Here is a 15138-nt window from a genome sequence, read left to right as displayed (position 1 = left end):
AGCAACATTCTAACGCGACACGCCCGAAGTTGAAATGCCATTTCGCGAGCTACCACTGTGGTTTTAGGGTGCATTCGTTTTTGCCTGACAATGGAGGCATCTTGGATACATCTCAGCGAAGAAGGCCCGTTTTCGGTTCCTTGGTCTTTAATGCATCATGAGCGCCAAGAGCGCCAAAGATGGGCACACAGACATAAACTCCTGTACTAACACGCCGAGTGGCATTTCAGTTTTTCCCGATGTAACCTCATGTAACATGGTGTAACATGTAACATCCCTTATGTACAATCTGCCTGATTTGATACGGCAGTATGTATGCTTGTGCGGCAGACATGGTCCCGTAAAAGCTAGAGAGGCCTAGCCTACTTGGAGACCGCCAGACGGAAAGTACACGTACCGAAGTGTCATGGGAGGTCCAAATTTAGATCGAAGTGCCCCGCCATTTTGAAGCAGAGCGACAGGTCGATACTGGTCGTGATTTATGTCCTTGTGGTTTGCAAGAGTTGCGGCAGTTTGTGCAATAAGCCATTGTTCCGCACATCATTTCCCAATGCCTTGAAGAAGCGAATCCTGCATTTATTAGGTTCTCAGAAAAAATGCAAGTGTATGTGGCTCATGGCAGACGTGTCGAACATATGGAAGATTGTCGAACATGAAGAAGCACAATAAATGAATGACGAATCAGGCCAGCGGGGCAGGCTTGTCTTGCATAATGTTCATTTTCCATCAACGTAATCTAGCAAGAGGCTTGGAGGATAATAGGTAAGGTTCTGCATTTCTCGGGATTTATTTTTTGGCAAATTTGGAGGGTGTTTTTCGTAGTTTTCGTGCTTCTTTCTTCTTTTTTTTTCTTTCGAGGAATGCGGAATCTCTCGGTGCATTTCAATTTAACATATGGTTACAATATTTTTCGGGATTTATTTATTTCCTCCAAAATTTATTCGACTGTTCTGGACGTACAAAACAAATTGAAATGTTTGGAAGCGTGAGACACATAGGGGGCGATTTCTCCTTTGTGTGATCCCCTGTATTCCAAGATTCGACCTCTCAGAACTTATTCCCAAATCCTACGTGACTCATTGCCGCCACTACTGTAAATAATACTGCGGACTGTCAGGAATACCTGGCATCGCACATCACATCAGCTCCAGAGTACGCAATGGGCCGAGGCGCGAACTGGGGTCTCCTGCTTATCAACGATCTCTGAAAAACAATAAAGGTAAAACTATCTATCCCATGTATCTTTGTTTTAATTGTCGCTTTTTCCGTTACATTATGATAGGCTTCTCAGCATGTAACAGTCAAAGTTCAAGCGTTAGGCTTCTCAGCATGTAACAGTCAAAGTTCAAGCGTTTGCGTTCACCCCCCTTTCAGGGATGCTAGTAATGAACGCGATTTGAATACAGCGTAGCTGAAGACACACACACCAAGGGCCGAATTCAGCAAAAGATGCTCTTTCTCAAGTGATGTTGGACTTTGCCTAGCCACAATCGCTAACCATAGGTCCAGCTGTACAATTGGCTGGAATTTGTCCTTAAGAACAATTCTAGCTTAGGAGGTTGTTATGAATGCGGCCAAAATGTGTCCAGTCCCAAGCTTGCTTCTTCTTGTCTGCGCCACGCTACGTTTACTGCTCAAACCTTGCGTGCCCTTTGTCAGTGACCAAATGGAGGACCACGCCTGTCCAGCAGCTCGTGGCGCATGTCATGGTCACAAATTGCATCTGATTTAGAAACAAAGTGATAGCGAGGACAACTAAGGGGGGGGGGGGGATGCTCGGTTGGGCGAAAAAAATTGTTGAATCAATTAATAAAACTTGACTTGAGGTGAAACATAAAGGGCGGACCAACTCCGAATCGTACCTCTGCGACCAATACGACAGGAAACGCACGAAATCGCTTTCAAGCGGCCGTAGTGCTTTAACACATGCATCGCACGAAATCATTCGTTGAGGCTTCACTTAACGGGGGCATATTGGAATCCGGGAATCACAACTAACTCATTCCGAACCGAATTTGGTTCTCCTTCTCCTATTACTCGTGCATGCACCTCTCATGTCCAGTGTCCTGACACGTATTGCAGAAGCTATAGCGCATAAGTACGTTTGGCCAAGACGCTGGCGATTCAGAATACCCGCCAGGCACACAAGCCTCCAGCGTGGCTGCGCCTCGCAGCGCGGTTCGATCGTCGTCTTCGCGGCGAAGGCGGCGGGCAGCCGGCGCACCGGCCGGTGGCGCCCTCTGTCGGAGAAAGTGGAACAGTGAGTGGGCGCGCGGAACGCGACTTGGATCGCCCAGTGGCCCCGCCGAGGCGACCCGAGACAACCGGCCTGATGGATGCACTTAAGATTGCGGCCCTCAGCGGCAGGTAGTCACCGGCCGCACCCACCGACACTATGCCGGGGTGTGCTGCGCTGACTTTCGTCACGTCTGCACTTAATCTGTTTACGTTGCAGGCTGCGCCGTTTTCACGTGTTCGGCGGCGTACAGGCCGCGACGAAGGTTCGAGGGGCGCATGATGCAGCCGGCTGTTAGCGAGTCCCCGAACAGCAACAACAACAACAACAACAACAACAACAACAAAAACTGCGATGTGTTCCCGTACATGCACACCGTATCACGGAAGGTTTCCGAGCACGAGATCCTACGAAAAAAATCGAAATGTCGCAGTAAACCTATTCGTTGTTCTTCCATACGTTTATTAGAGAAAAAGGAAAGCAGAGGCATCTTGCCAATGCATCAGGGCTCTCGCGAAGGGGCAAAAAAAAAGGGGGGTTACAGTGGGTTATGCGAACAAAATAACTGTGAAAAAAAATAGAAGGGTGAGAGGTAAACTGTAAAAGGGCGTCCCATACTGGTTTTGTTAATTGGGGTGGATGTGACGGAATTAGGAGGCCCTTAACGACTGAGGTCATGAGTTAGTCGGGAAAGTGTCCATGAGGCTCTGTGGTTGCCTTTGAAACTGAGGACAGATCCGAATGATCTCTTCATCTGCATTCAATAATTGGAAATTGGAACATTTGTCCTGATCTGGTAAATTATGAACGAATGTTGCGTCTCATGGCCATAGCAAAGGTTAGTACGAGTCATGATTTGCCTCAGGCGCACTCGCTGGGCGCGGGAGTAAGATAAGCGCATCCGTCCTTGAATCGAAATGCGCGGCAGATACTGCCCCGCAGGATCGCCGCGCTGCACGCACATACGAGTTCTAGCCTGAGTTGCACACTCCAGAAGTCTTCCTTTTCATGCTATTAGAATTATTTGGGAACTTTCCCCCAGCTTGCGGTACGTGAGTCTGTGCACGCCTAGTGTCTTACCCTGTAGTCACTAGGTTGCTCATGGTCAAACGGGTAGAGCCTCAGGCTGCTGTGCCAAAGGGAACCATATTCAAAACCAGCTGTTGGACTAACATGGTTCAATGGGTGTGTAACACTGGGTACACGGTGCTCATCGATGAATCTCTTTGACACCAGCTTGGGTCACTGGGTATCTCACACTGGGTATGTGCTGCTCTTTAATGAACTTCTTTCAGTTCAACTTCTGTCACGGGATATTTGCTAATTGGTATGCGCCACTCCTCAATAAAACTCTTTAGATGCCAACTTGGTTCAATGGCTGTGTATCACTGGGTATGTGTCACTATTGACAATAATAATTATATAAAACATATCAACAGTTACGCGCTAGCCATCAGATCAATTGCTATAAACGCATTAAAGTCGTCAATTATCTCTGAAGGATGCATGCAACAGCAATTTTTCTCAGACTTCTTGTTTCGAAAACTTTTGTGGTCCCGCTGTACTGTCGCCCTGAACCCGAACATGAAGAGCAACCTCTATTCTTGAGATGAACGAGTTCGCTGCGTGCCTGATTTGGCGACGCTGACGTAAAATCTGAGCAAATTTGTTGCGAGAAGTATCGTTTGGCCACGACAACACTGAAACATCAATGACACTTTGAAAATTCGGCGTTGCCTCTGAATGTAAGGGAATGTAAGATTAGAACGGTGAAAATTTCGCCATCGATCGCGCTGCCCTCATGTGTCGAGTTTAGTAAGCAAAATTGTGATGACCCAATCCTGCTTCGTAAATGATAGTAAGTGGAGAAAACTAAGTCTATTATGAGGCACTTACCTTTGTTAGTGCGATCGTATATCGGCTCCTCTCAGAGAAAAAAAAAAGTGGTAAGAGCAAAGGCAGAAAACAATAAGATGTGAGTACCCTATCTTCCATCAGAGAGCTGGGAGAATGCGAACATTATAATATTCCCTAAGAGGGGAGACGCTAAATAATTGAAGAATTAAACGCCCGTTAGCTTGTTTTCAGTATTGTACAAAATACTCATCAAGGTAACTTCCAGTAGAATCAGGGAAACACTTGACTTCAATCAACTGAGAGAAGAGGTTGGCTTCAGGACGGGATATCTGACAATGGGGCCCGTCCATGTCATCCATCACATAATTTAGAAATATGCGGAGTGCAATTAATCTCTATAATGGCTTTCGTGGAATATGAAAATGCATTTGATTGAGATGCGCTACCAGCAGTCATGGAAGCATTGCGTAATCAAAGAAAGAGTGCATGAGGCACACGCAAATATATTGGGAAATATCTACAAATATTCCACAGCTACCTTGTTCCTCCGCAAGAAAAGTAGAGTCATAGCTATCGAGGAAGGACTCAGGCAAGGAGACAATCTCTCCAGTACTATTCCCCGCAAGCTTAGAAGTACTCAAACTATTAGACTGGGAAGACTTAGGAGTGAGGATCAACGGTGAACATATCAACAACCGTCGGTTTGCAGATGACATTGTGCTGTTCAGCAACACTCCTGATGAATTGCAACAAATTATTAAGGACTTTAAACGAGAAATTATCAGAGTAGGGTTAAGATGAATATGCAGAAGACAAAGGTAATATTCAATAGCCTGGCAAGAGAACACGAGAGGGAGAGAAAGTCATAGGAAATAGGAAAGTTATCCACAGGATTTCTCCGGTTGGGTACCCTGTACCAGGGAAGGGGAGAAGGAATGTGACAGCTGAAAGAAAAAGAAAAAAAAGGAACACACACGCAATAGAGAACTGTTTCTGTGGGCGCTGTCACACAGCCTGCGAAAGCCCTACACAGTCTTATAGTGCCAACGTCCCACTAATGCTTTCTGCTTCACATAGTGCACATTCACAATTTCTCACAAAATCCGGTGTCTTAAATAACGCAGCAGTGCCTTCATAGAGGCTCGCGCTGATCTTCGCGTAGGCCAGTTTCCAAGCATGTTGCTTTCCGTGAGTGGGCTCTTGTCCATTCGGTCCAGCGTGACTGAGAGCACGGCCCTTTGCTGGTAGAAACGAGGGCACTCGCAAAGAAGGGGCGCGATTGTTTCGCTGCTCCTGCAGAAGCCACAAAGTGCGCTGTTGGTCATTACGACCAGAAAGGAGTACACATTTGAAAACGGTACTCGAAGCGATAGACGAACTAGAAGGATGCAGTCACGTCGTGGAAGGTTGGACGGAGCTGTAAATTATGATCCAGGGTATGGAGGCGTGCCCTTGTGAAGCCGGATGAATTCTGTTGATCCAATGGTATTGACACGTGCACTCATTTGTCTTTATCGCGCGACACGTTTCACCGCCTAACAAACGTTATGTACAGCGCAGGACGCACCTGCATGTATCGGAAGTTTCTGGAATGTTATTGATGCTTCCAGCCGCTGTCTGTGACCGAACCTTGTTGTAATCTGATCGCATGTGTGCGCGACGGGAATAATGTAGAACTTTGTAGAAGGCACGCGGGTCCCACCGATTGCTCTGGAACATTCGACGACTGTGTATAAAAGCGGACGCGCTTGACCCACAGATCAGATTTTCGACGATCACCGACCGTGTTCGCCGCTGTCGTTGTGCTATAAGTGTAGCTTGCTTTTGTGGGCACAGGTTCGCCCAATAAAAGTTAGTTTTGTCTTTCACAGTACTGCTACTGTGTTCTTCAACGTCACCACCACGTGACCGTATTTTACGCGCAATCGAGGAAAGTTTTTTCGCTGCGTCGGCTCTCGAAAAGGGAATGGCATCTCAATTGACACCGTCATGGGCAGATCGGGTAGCTGCGTCCGCTTGATCATTGTCATGTATGTCACAGTGACTACGCAATTATTGATATATTATATCGTGCCCTTTGGGGAGCCAGGCTGCAGCCAGAAAGAAGCGGAAGCCTCGTTTATTAGTAATGTGGGGCATATTGAATACATCGATATTCCCCGGTGGAAGTCCAAAATTAAGTGAATTCATGTGATTCTTGTGGTGTCTTCCTTATGAGGCGGGTATGCGAGGTTATCTTCTATGTACTGACGAAGCGAATAGTTCTCAGTTGGTATAAAAAAAAACAACGCAAGATCGCGACATGGTGAGGCAGGTGTTTGAATTTTACTTTTCAAGGCAGCCTAAGCTGCATGGTAGTGCCTCAAGTATACTTTAGGCATTGCAGTTAGCGCTGTAAAAAACTGCTTCATGTTTTCAATTCAAAGTTGCAATGAACTGATGGGTTTCGCGAACAATGCGTGCATCGCCATAACGACAGTCGGTTGCTTCTGTTTCGTGAGGGTTGTGCCATACTGTCACTAAAGGCTACTGAAAGCCACTATGAAACGTTTCATCGCTTACAATTGATATGCTCTCGATCTTAACCACGAAGTTCTTTTCTTTTTTTTCAGGAGATTGCTGTTATGGTATTTGGGGAGTATATACATACTATACATGACTCGCCGTCGTGTTAACAACCATGAACTGTGCGTTTTCTGGGTGCCTGTTTCGGAGAACGGTGGAAGTAGTAACAAACCTTTCATACAAAATGCGCGCCTAACTCTTTCTTTTTTTACGTAGCAATAAAGTGGCCATATATGTTTAGAACAACTCACCAGAGCAATAAGAATCATGATAGTTTCGCTGGGCAATGTCTTTCTAACACGGGTTTATAATGTTGACACCAAATAACAAGAAATAAGGCAACTCAAAGCAAACACTAAGGGAATGTTATGCGTTTGGTGGGAGCATCTTACCCAATTCGGCGCGTCGAATTCCCAGGCATTCTATTTAGGCACAACTTACGGATGGGCGCAAATATGCCTGGCAAAATCAGTAGACCGCTTCAACGCTACATAGCTTGCGTTATGAAATCCCCAAGTTTTCTCGACTCATGCCGTTCTCAGGAAAAGAAAGCTGTGGTTCAGGCATGACAGCAGAAAGAAGCCGACGTATCATTCAACAAATATACGACTCGAGCCACCAGTACACCAGGCATGCACGAAGGGAACGTGCGCGCGCGGCAGCCGAGCGAGCTGGAGCTACCAGCGTCTTGTCCGTGACGTCATTCACCAGAGGGCGCCACTCCAACTTCTCGCGCCGCTAAAGGTCTTGCACAGAGCCACCTTACAAAGCAGCAAAAATAAGGAACCAAAAAGCAGTAGCGACTGAAAAAGGCATTTCTGCGCACTTCGGGCACGGGCAAACAATAACACATGCTATAGTGCGTATTTAGAAAAAAAAAAAAAGGCAGAACAACAGAAACAAGTACCTTACACAGCAGCATCCCTAAATGTTTGAGCTTCATATGTGCACTTATTCTAGAAACCTTTCATTGCTATAAAGGCTGCCCTTTCAAGGCCTGTAACGAGCCCTCCGCACCAATCATGGGTAGCTACCCAGCGCTTACAGTTACTAAGGAAGCCGCTGGCTTCGATGAGCAAACAGTGGGCAGCACAAGAACACGTAGGCTATACGTCGTCATCGTTTGTGGAAAAGGGTAACATGCAATAAATCATCAGCGTGCGGCGCGCGCAAAAGTAATGCAACTTTCTGCATATTTTTGGCTTCTGTGGCAAGTAGTTTAACGCACAATAGCGTGGAAAAGGTATTTTTAATCGTTAGTCACACGTACCAAAAATGCAATAATACACTTCGAAGTCAGAGCTATGATGGCGCTTTTATTTATGGCAAATACTTTATTTGCTAGGAAGAAAAAAAGCATCTCCAGGCTCCAAGACGCCACTAACAGTTTGATTTTGCCGCCTCAGTTACTGCTGATAGCATTTGAAAGGCCCTGACTCCTGCATTACACGTGTTAGGAAGCAATCGAGCAAGTAGGGTGATTCAGCATTTTGATTTCTTTTATTTCTATTTGCAACACGGCTTCACGAGTCTACAAGCCCACATCAACTGCAGCCTAACGCGAACATTGACGGAGCGAAAGAATAGCGCGCCGTTGGCCGCGAGTACCAGGGTTGCGCGAAGCTGCGGCTCGGCTCGATCAACACGGTGATGGGTGAGATGGGTGAGAGTAAACTTTCACGAATGGAATTTATCGAAGTCGCTCAGTCCATGGGCCTCGCTAGTGCAGCTCTGATGAACTTCGCCAGGTACTCCCGCGTTCCCCGGGGGCTATACGGCGTAAAACTATTCTATTCTGACTTAATTTCGATCTCCTGTCGTCAAATTTACGTAGCCAGCGGTGCAAGAATCGAGCGGAAACCCGCAGCTTTGTTCGAACAGCCCAATCAAACGTACACCTAGGATGTAGGACGTCAATTTTGTTTGCTTCGAAACGAAATAGCACTACCTATCCTGGCGGGTCTTTCTTATCTAGTTGCCTGACGGGAGGCGTGGAGATCGCAAAAGTGGAGAGGGTCTCTGTAGGTCAGAGTTTGGGCAGGCAAAGTAGATGACCGGATTAAAAGGGTGGTGCCGCGGTCTGCGATTGGTCCGCTTCTCCTTCTTTAGCTGCGGAGGCAGGGGGAAAATCGCGGCGGCGTGCGAGTGAATGTTAAAAATGGCCCTAAAACAAATCCTCAGCGAAGAAGACTTGGCAGAGCAATGTAGTCTACGTGCCGAAAGGGCTCAACAAGGTTATGTTACCACCCCTACATTTTTCTCATACTGACACGTGAGCTTGTTTATCTTTCTCGGCTGACCGATTTTCACAGGCTCAGCGTTATCGCTCAGCGCAGGACGCTCCTGCACGTATCATAGGTTTCCCGAATGTTATCGATGGTTCCATCCATTTTCTGTTGTCACCAAACTTGTGTAATCTGATTGCGTTACTTTCTGGAAGGCACGCGGGCACCAACGACTACGCTGGAACCTTCGGCAACTCATCTATAAAAGACGACGCGCTTGACCCGCTGATCAGATTTTCGACGATTGCCGACTGTGTTCGCCGCTATCGTTGCGCATGACTGTTACTTATTTTCCTGGGCATGTTCTTCCGGGTATGCAGGCGCGTTCTGAGCTGCACGATAACATTTAACATTTGTTAGCCGTTGAAAACCGGTCGCCCGAGAAAGATGAACAAGCACACGTGATGATACGCATAAAGATCTGTCTTTGCTGCCAGCTTCGAGTACCGAGTGCCAGACCGATCGGGGGTCATCCATGTTTTATTCCTTTCGGGACGGGGCAGTCTGGCTATACTGAAGAAAAAATAATTGTTCGGCATAATACACCTTCTTTAGTGCGTACAAGTCGCTCTGACGTGGTGAGTTTTCGTCGTTTTGTGACGTCGCGTGACAGATAGGCGGAGTGACCGCAGCCAGACCAATGACGTAGGGGTCATGGCGAAAGAGGATTATAATCCTAAATACTTTTTTTTCTTTTGTTCGGCCTAATTATGCATAATTAGCATGTACACGTCATGTGAGATGGACAGTTTTCGCGGTTGCTGGACGTCACCGGTGAAGTTGAGGGTGAGGGGGCTCGGAGCAGGGGAGGACTGGAAAATGGTCAATTCGGTTTGCATGTGTGACAAAAATGAGGGCAATTCAGCTGAGAACGTTAATTCGAGTGCCAGGCGTAAAATATCCAGGATATTACCAGGGGAGCCGGAGGCTATTCAGATCATGATTTACACTGTACGTGTTGTTAGTGTTGGCGTCGGACACCACGGGCGATACGTCATCCCCCTACCTTCTACTTGGTCGGACACCACGGGCGATACGTCATCCCCCTATCCTCTGCTTGGTCGGAGCCCACGGGCGACAGGTCATTCACCCTACCTTCTACTAGGCCGGAGCCCATGGGCGACAGGTCATTCACCCGACCTTCTCTCGGATTCGACGAATAGAGGATCGACTTCTCCTACCCGTGCTCGGTGATGCAGGAGGAGGGACCCTCTCTCTGTGCCTGTCACGTGTCATCGACGGAAGCAAAATCCCGCCCACACTTGTAGAGAGCCTATTTAAGGGGCTCCGAAATGTACTTTTGATATACTTCATACTTCATACTCCATGCTCTTCTTATTTTATTTCAACTACCTTTGAATAAATAGTGCAAGTTTCGCACTAGCAAATCGTCTCGCCCCTGCTTGGTCGCCATGATCTACCGGATACCTGCAGCCCGCCGACAACGCCACGCTACCCAATAGGTAATGCCGGTCGAGCTTCGATAAGCAGGCGCCGCTACTTCTCGGCAGCAGTACGGTACGCTACCCTGGAGTACGCAACAGTGTGCTATTATCTATATTGAGAATGATATCCAAAAAGAAATAGAGACCGATGAATGACACGTGACTGAACTGGAAAGCAGAGGCCATCAAATAGAACTCTGAAGGATGTGCAGTTGCAGGAAGGTGGTTGACGGAGTGGCGTCTGCTATGCGAAGGAATCAGGTGCGCGCCCGGAGAAAAGCGAGCGCATAATTGGAGATGCGGGTGCCGCACTTCGTGCAGACCTGTTCTTAGAGCATATTGCATCATCAGCCACGTTTCCAATGCCTTTCTTTAGGTCAGTTGCAAGACTTGGGCGAAGTTGGTAGGCAGTGCTGTGCAAGCGCGTCATTACACAGGCTTGGAGAACAGCGCCCTACGTCGTGATGTGGGTGCGGTAGCGTGTATGTCCGGTAGGTATTCAGATGTATTTGAAGAGACAGCAAGGCGGGCGAATCTAAGCGAGTAAGAGAGATGGAGCGGGATGTTGTGAGAGCGTGCGGTCTTAACGATTCGCTGTAAATATGACCTTTACATGTTTCCATTACCATGGTAAGCAGCCCGGCGAGGCGTGGTTAATCAGTTCGAGGCGAAAAAAAAACACGAGATATAACGGGACGTTGGAATCTAAATAACGCGAAGCTTGTTTGAAATCAAGGTAATATCTGTAGCAGCGGATTACACGTGCACAGCCTGGTCGCCTATGGCTGATCGTTATCAGTATCACGCGGGCGATGACGATGTATGGTGCTTGTGTAGGCACGACGCTGATAAGTACACCGCATATCCAGATATTTGCATTCTCAGTGGCACATACACAATCTCTGAGAGTGGCGAAGAATGCCCACATGCCTAGTAGCCCATACGCTCTCACACGTGGCCAATGAACCACGGATGGGGAAGCGAAATATAAGCAGCGTAAGAAAATCAAAGATGTCACTGAATATCATGTCCCATTCCAGTACGAAATTTGTGTGGTTCAGCAATACTTACGAGGCAACATTATATTCACAGATTGATTCTCGTGATGCCTGATTGCACAAAGCAGGCGCACATTCATTCCCACTATTTTCGTCGGTCAGAATTCCTTACTTATACATATTGTTAGGTGGAGGCAGACATAGCAGTGAAACTTACTTAGAATATGCGTATTTATAAGGATAGCAAGCACTGAACCGTATGGTCAAATGCGCGTGCCACATCAAAAATGTTTTCATCGACGCTTCACTAGAGGGATATTACCATAACGAGACCCCCGGCTGCTGAAGCACCGTTCAGATGCTTGCTATGGTGCAGGGAAGCGGTAAAGCGGTGAAGCCTGATAAAGAAAAGACTGCGTTTGGCACACCTGATGGCATTTTCAAGTTTAACGTGATGCCTTTTGGACTGTGCAATGCGCCAGCTACGTTTGAACGTATGATAGATACAATGCTCGATGGCTTGAAAGGGAAGACCTGCCTTTGTTACTTGGAAGACATTGTCATATTTTCGTCGAGTTTCTCCCAGCACCTACAACGTGTAGGCAAAGTTCTCCCGTGTTTAGGAAAGGCTGGTCTCCAAATGAATACTAAAAAGTGTTGATTTGCAAGCCGAAGCATGAAAGTACTGGGCCACATCGTCAGTAAGCATGACATTCAGCCTGATCCCAATAAGATCGCTGCAGTGTTGCAATTCCCGCCACGAACCACACTTAAAGACCTCGATCTGCAGCTTTGAGGAATAGCGTCTTACTTCCGCCGCTTCTGTTAACAAACTTCTGACTTCGAGTGCGTCTGCTGTATAGTAGGCCGACCGTGAAGCCGCCTTCTGGACTTTTAAGTGATGTCGCACGTCAGGGACAGTGCTCTGTCATTTCGATGCAAGCGCCTCTACTATTCTACACACTGATGCAAGTGGGCATGGAATTGGCACTGTCCTGCTGCAGCGGAATCAGAAGTCTGAAGAGCAAGTCGTGGCTTATGCAAGTCGTACTGTTTCTCCTGCCAAGCCCAACTATACCATCACAAAACAGGAATGCCTTGCCCTCGTCTGGCCAATACAAAAATTTCGACCTTATCTCTGCGGCCGCCATTTCACAATTTCACAGTTTAAAACTTGTCTGGACGCGTCGGCCGTTGGGTACTGCGCTTGCAGGAATAGGACTTCACTGTCAAGTAGTGGTCTGGCAAACAACATCGAAATTCCGACGCTTTGTCGCGCTGCCCGCTGTCGCCAAACGCCCATGCTTTACCTCTGCTCTGCACGTCACCATCTAGCCAAACGTCCAAGCATACGCCTAATACGCCAGTCTGTTGCCTTAGTTGACTTTCTTCCATTTACTGACCTCGTCTCGCTCCAACGTACTAATCCATGCTACCGTAAGCTGATCGACCGACTCGCTGGCTTAGCACGGTCCCCCAAAAGTCTCTTAAGACAACAACTTTCACACTTTAAAGTTCAAAAGGAAGCGTTATTTCGATTAATTTACCATCCTTCCGGTAACCCATGGGTCCCATTCATGCTTCCCTAACTTCGACTCCAAGCTTTAGAAGCAATTTGCCGACTACGCGATGGCTGGCCACTTGGGCTTTCACTAGACATACGACAGCGTCAAAATGTGCTGTTACCGGCCGGGCCTTTCCACCTCTGTTGTCAAATATGTTGGCTCAGGCCTGCGCGTGATGCCAACTCAGAAAAGGCTCGACATCCCCTCCAGCCTGTCCTCTGCAGCCTCTACCGTGCCGGTTCACCCCCTTCGAATCTGCGGACATAGACTTATCGGGCCCCTCCCACTCACTACCTCTCGTCACCCATTGATCGTTACCGTAGCGGGCCATCTAACGTACGCTGAGACAGCAGCTCGTTGCTCTGCTTGTGACTCCGAAGTCGCCCAGTTGTTCGTGCACGGTATCGTGTTGCGCCATGGCACACCTCGTGTCCTCCTGAGTGACCGTGACAAGGCGTTCCTTCCGCATGTGCTACCTGAAGGCCTCCATGGCCTCTGACACCGCCCATAGGACCGCATCAGCGTACGATCCGCCAACAAATGGCCTTATACAGAGCGTTTTCATCGAACTTTGTCCGACATGATGTCTAAGTATGTTTTTCATTCATTCATTCATTCAGAATTTATTTAAGACAACGAAAAGGTTGTCCAGGGTGACGTGGCAAAAGGCATACTTTGCTTGACGAGGCCACGCCACCCGGATGACAGGCGGCACCACAGGCTACAAAAATCAAGAAAGAGCATTACATAATAGAACACACATTCAATATTTTTTACACAATATATAAGACATCCTTACAAAACACAGGCTTTCGGCGGAAAAACAAACAGCATACTTCAAAACACAATTCAACCATAGCAGTATTTACAAAACACACTAGTGATAGGTATACGTTCAGTTTTCACCTTTAAGGTTCATTTATGAGCATTGCTTTAATTAACATTTTGTATTTACGTATAGAGGGAGTGTTGCCTACAGTATCCAGAATAATAGGGTATTGATTAATTAAGTCAGGAATTTGCCATCCTAACCTCTGAAAACCGTAATTAGTGCGTACACGAGGTGTTTCCATACATTGTTTCCTAAGTTCGTATGTGCTAAGTTTAGTGTGATAGGTGGTTTCGAAGGTTATTTTGTCTAGTTTGTACTGGCGTAATATTTCCAGACATAATTTGTATGTGTGCAGTTTACTTATTTCTAGTATTCCATAAGACCTAAACAAGGGCCAGCAGCTGCGCAATAACTGTATTTTCCCAATAGCTCGTAACGCCCGCTTTTGAATTGCAAAGAGGGAATCTCGATTTGTTTGTGTCGTCGTTAACCATACAAGGGAACAGTAGCTTAAACGGGAATGTATTAATGAATAGTATATTTGCCGCTTTATGGACGCCGGGAGATATCTCAATTTGTTTAAAATGCCAACCGCCCGACAAAGATCACTTCGAAGCTGATCAACATGCGAATTCCAAGAGAGATTTTCTTGAAACAGAACACCTAGAAAACGAATTTGCGAGCACTGTTTCAACTGAGTGTTTTCAAAGTTTAAGTTTAGGTTGTCAGGAGCTTTTACACCTTTTGCTCTGAAGAGAATGTATTTGGTCTTACTAGCATTTAATTGCATCTTGTTTAGTTTTAACCATGTACTCAAGCCGGTCAACCAATAGTTAGCCTTTCTTTCGAGCGCGTAGGGGTCAATACCTGAGAAAAAGACATTAGTGTCATCAGCGTACAACACTAGGTTTTCGCTGCCTGGTATATTCACAATATCATTCAGGTATAAAATAAAGAGTACAGGTCCGAGAATAGATCCCTGAGGCACACCATATTTTATTGTTTTTACGTGTGAGGCTGCAGCATTTATGACAGTAAATTGCTCTCTTGACGTTAAATAGCTCTCAATTAAGGTCAACGACACGCCACGGAATCCGTAAAGTGGAAGCTTTCTTATTAGAACATCGTGCTGAACACAGTCGAATGCCTTTCTGAAGTCGAGGAAAATTCCCAGGGTGTGTGCCTTTTCTTCAATATTGTTTAGAATTTTTTCCTTTATCCCAAGGAGTGCGGTTTCGGCTGATCTATCTTTCCTAAAGCCAAATTGCTCATCGGCTATAATATTTTGCGCGGTGAGAAAACGGACGAATCTTTTGTTTATAACCTGTTCGGCTACCTTTGCAAATACTGGTAGT

The sequence above is a fragment of the Dermacentor variabilis genome, chromosome 5 (genome assembly GCF_050947875.1).
Source record: "Dermacentor variabilis isolate Ectoservices chromosome 5, ASM5094787v1, whole genome shotgun sequence".
Classification (NCBI taxonomy): Eukaryota; Metazoa; Arthropoda; class Arachnida; order Ixodida; family Ixodidae; genus Dermacentor; species Dermacentor variabilis.
Note: the sequence above shows the minus strand (reverse complement) of the source record.